Here is a 3,838-nt window from a genome sequence, read left to right on the forward strand (position 1 = left end):
AAACTTCCAAATGCCCAGCTTTGCCCACACTTCTCCAGCCTACACAAGTGTATTATGCACACTCCCCCACCAGAACCAGCACCTTCAAGATGCTGGAAGTGATCATAAAATGATTACATAAACCACCCGTGCTTATGTATTTTCTAGCTAATGAGTTGCCTCTCCCACTAGATAATGCTTTCAAATAATTTTACTTTACAAAAATCCCGTGAGGAGTGGCACAATTATTGGAATGCAAGGGACAGAACCAGAAAAAGATTTGGAAAAAAGAAGACTGTGTGTTCTCAGTTCACCTGAGTTTGGAGGTCTTGTCCTGTGTGTCACTCCTGAGATAGATGAATGCCCAACTCACCCATACAGGAGATTAGCCCCCAAATGTGGTGGACCTTTTGTCATCAAAGAGAACAGACTTTGTATGTATCACCAAAATGAGGAGTGTGGAAAGCAATATCGGAGGATGTTTCTCAGAGCACTCCCAAGCCTATATGTAGCATATATTGTACAACCAGTATCTAAGATAACCAATATACAGCATTCCTCTGGCCACAATTACTAGTCCAGCAGTGAACTCGCACATTCAATAAACAATTATTGAGCACTATATATCAGACTCTGTTGTAGGCACTGGAGACACCACACACAACAAAATGGACAAGATCTCTGCCTTCCTGGACCTTACACTGGGGTGAGGAGGAGACAATATATAAATAAACATTTTATATATATGTGTGTGTGTGTGTGTGTGTGTGTGTATACATCCTTATAAATATCTTTTCATACAAGAATATATACGTATACATATATGTGTATGGGTATACATACAATGTGTGCGTGTGTGCGTGTGTGTGCGTGTGTGTGTCTACAACGTGAGAAGAGGTGGAGGAAAAGAAAGACAGGAGGTAATTTAGAGGTCTCTTTCTATTACCCAGAGGTGAGACCACAGATTTTAGATCAGGACAGTATAGCAGCAGGGAAGTGGGTGGCTTTGAGGGCTATCAGATGTAGTGATTGGTTGTACAGGGCAGGAGGGAAACTATTGTGGAAATGGTATGAGCCCAGTGTGGACCTCTGGATGGATGGCATGGCCATATACGAGGACAGGGGACAGAAAAGAGGAGCAGGTGAATTCAGCTTGGGGTGCCTGTGCCACACGTAGGTATCCACAGGGCCGTTGGATATGTGGCTGGAACTCGGCCGGGAGACTTAGAAGATAAAGATTTGAGAGCCGCCTACACAGAGCTAGTAACTGAAGTCAAGGAACTGTATTTGTCTCAAAAGGGGGCCTCAGAATGAAACTGTAAAAGAACGTTAACGTTTAAGAGGCAAGCAGGGGGACAGTTGTAGAGTGTTGTGTCTTGGAAGCAACGGATGGAAGCATTTCAAGAACGTCCGCGAAGAAGCAGGGGCAAGAGATCGATCGATGGCCAAAGTTTATGTGTCTTAAAGGAAAACTGCTACAACTGATTATTTGGGTACCCGGGGCCCCCAGTTATAGTGTGACAAACGGCGCCATCTAGTGGGCAGTAAGATGAACAGACGAGTGAAGACCGATTTTCTTGATGGTTGATAATCACATCACGTTGGAGTTGGAGTGAATCTCAGCAATAATATTTTACAGCCAAAAGCATAGACCACAGCGACTAAGCCTGACTTCCCCACAACTTATGCCAGCTCCCCAGTGAGGACGCCAGGATGAGTACCTGGCTTGTCAGCTCCCAAGCCTCACGCATTACACTGCCCTGCCACCAAGGGGACGGTAGATCACAGAAAACACTCAGACCCGGGGGCACTGTGACCGAGGTGTCCCTGGGGCCCCCCTGTTCCTTAGGATCTGCACACGGTTTGGATCAGACCCCATTCCCTTACCTTGAGGAATGTCCAGTGCCTTCCAAGGCGTCTATGAATCCCCAGACACCTCGGGTTCCTGAATCTTCCTCCAGCGAATTCCCATCTGCAACTCTTACTTTTTAGGGCTGTTTCTTTATCTCAGCCTTGGCATCAACCCACACAGGGAAACAAACTGTTTCTATGGTACCAAGATTGCGATCATCAAAAACACCCATCTGAGGCCAACATGGACATGAAGGAGAATTGCGCGTTACAAAGACCTTTTTGTGACTAATTTAACTATTCCACCATGTTACATTGGTTTCTCTTCCTTCTTCAATGCTTTCAGGGAGAAAACCATTTTTTCACATTGTCTTTTATAAAGAGTGTGACCATATAACTCATCTTCTAAACCAGGACACTTTTGAAAGTAAAAAGGGCACCAAAAACAAACATATAGATATAGATAGAGAGATAGAGATAGGGATAGAGATAAATATAGATACATAGCACCGTGTACGTACATGGTAGAAAGTTCGCGAACTTAATTGTCTGATCTCGTAGCTAGAGATTGAGAGAGCGAGAGAGAGAGAGAGAGAGAGAGAGAGAGAGAGAGAGAGAGAGAGAGAATATAGATATATAAAATCTTCACTTGACTGACAAACTGGTTTTATTTTATTGACAGACCTTTAAAATAGTACTATACAAAAACTGTTTTGAAAAATAAAATTCTCTTTTAAAATGGCATGTATCTGTGCACAAAGAAAAATGTGAAAAAGGTAAAAAACTTCATCAAATTGATTGTATAAGCATTAAAAAATAACATAAACATAAGCAGAATAGTTACTGTATAATTTAAACTGTTTAAGTACTGGTCTCTAAATCTGTGTCACCAGTATTTTTCTGAAGAATGTAGTGATTTGTTATTTTTAATTCTTTCATAAAACTGTCAGAAATTGTCTTCAAAGTTACATTTTATGGCTAATAAAATTGAAAACATTGAGACAGAAAATAGCCTCTCTAGAAGAACCTGGTAAGCTCAGAGCAAATTCTGCTACATGAGGAATATTCTCAATTCAAACTTTCTGTATCTCAATATTTAAATAATCCAAGTGTCACAGGTACAGTCTCTTTGCCTCTATTCATAGCACATTTCTTCCACAAGCCATAACTTGTTAAGTACGTTATCTCCATTGATAAGTTTTTTGAACACTTCACCACATTTAGATCAGGCAACAATGAGGGCCTGAGTTTTATTCTGTTCTGGTAAGAAATACAAATATGCCCAATTAAAAAAACAAGTTCTACTAAAAATTCTCCCACCAGTTGCAATATTCTAAAGTTCAGTTACAGAATTTCAAATTTAAATCTTGTACACATTTGAGCAACTCTTGTTCTTTAAATTTATTCAGCTTCCCCCCCCCTTTTTTTTTAGTAATTAATTTGAAATGTCTTCTCGTCTGAGAGTTTTCTGTTCAATAATTGCAAATAGCTAAAAGCACCAAAAGCTGAGATTTGGGGGTGCTCTGTTCTTTATATGCTTTGATTGGAGACTTACCACTGATGGTGAACAAAATGCAACCAAAAGTTTAGAGATTTGTTTATCAAAAACAGCCACAAAACCTTAAGGCTAGAATAGGACATGAGATGGTTTACAACATAGGTTTTCAAAGATTCAAGCATTTCTAAAATCCAATTGCTAATGGCTTCACAAAAGTTCTGTAGTTACTCTGTGTATACATTTAAAAATGTATAAGTTTTTACAACTGCAACCTCTATTTTGGTAAACACAGTATATTTGGACACAATTATGAGTTTTGTGAACATCACAATCTATTCCAAGTCTATTGCTATTTCATGAGGGTTTTAATTTAAAAAATAAAATGGCTTTTATTGTAACATTGAGGTCACCAAAGTTTCTATTTATCTCATTGCTATACAAATAAATAATTTTATCTTTAATGTTAAACATTTTAACTAAATTTACTATTCAATTCATAATAATGTCAGA

At 39.2% G+C, this 3,838-nt stretch overlaps 1 protein-coding gene across 1 annotated transcript in view; it reads right to left on the reverse strand.

Annotated features, from left to right (window-relative positions):
• SERPINB12 (serpin family B member 12) overlaps positions 1 to 1,941 on the reverse strand; it is a 45,759-nt gene extending 43,818 nt beyond the window's left edge. The window contains exon 1 of the mRNA XM_019657692.1: positions 1,867 to 1,941. The gene's annotated coding sequence lies outside the window, so the exon portion shown is untranslated. The remainder of the gene's footprint in view (positions 1 to 1,866) is intronic.
• Positions 1,942 to 3,838: the final 1,897 nt, after the last annotated feature.

The sequence above is a fragment of the Hipposideros armiger genome, unplaced genomic scaffold (genome assembly GCF_001890085.2).
Source record: "Hipposideros armiger isolate ML-2016 unplaced genomic scaffold, ASM189008v1 scaffold_278, whole genome shotgun sequence".
Taxonomy (NCBI): domain Eukaryota; kingdom Metazoa; phylum Chordata; class Mammalia; order Chiroptera; family Hipposideridae; genus Hipposideros; species Hipposideros armiger.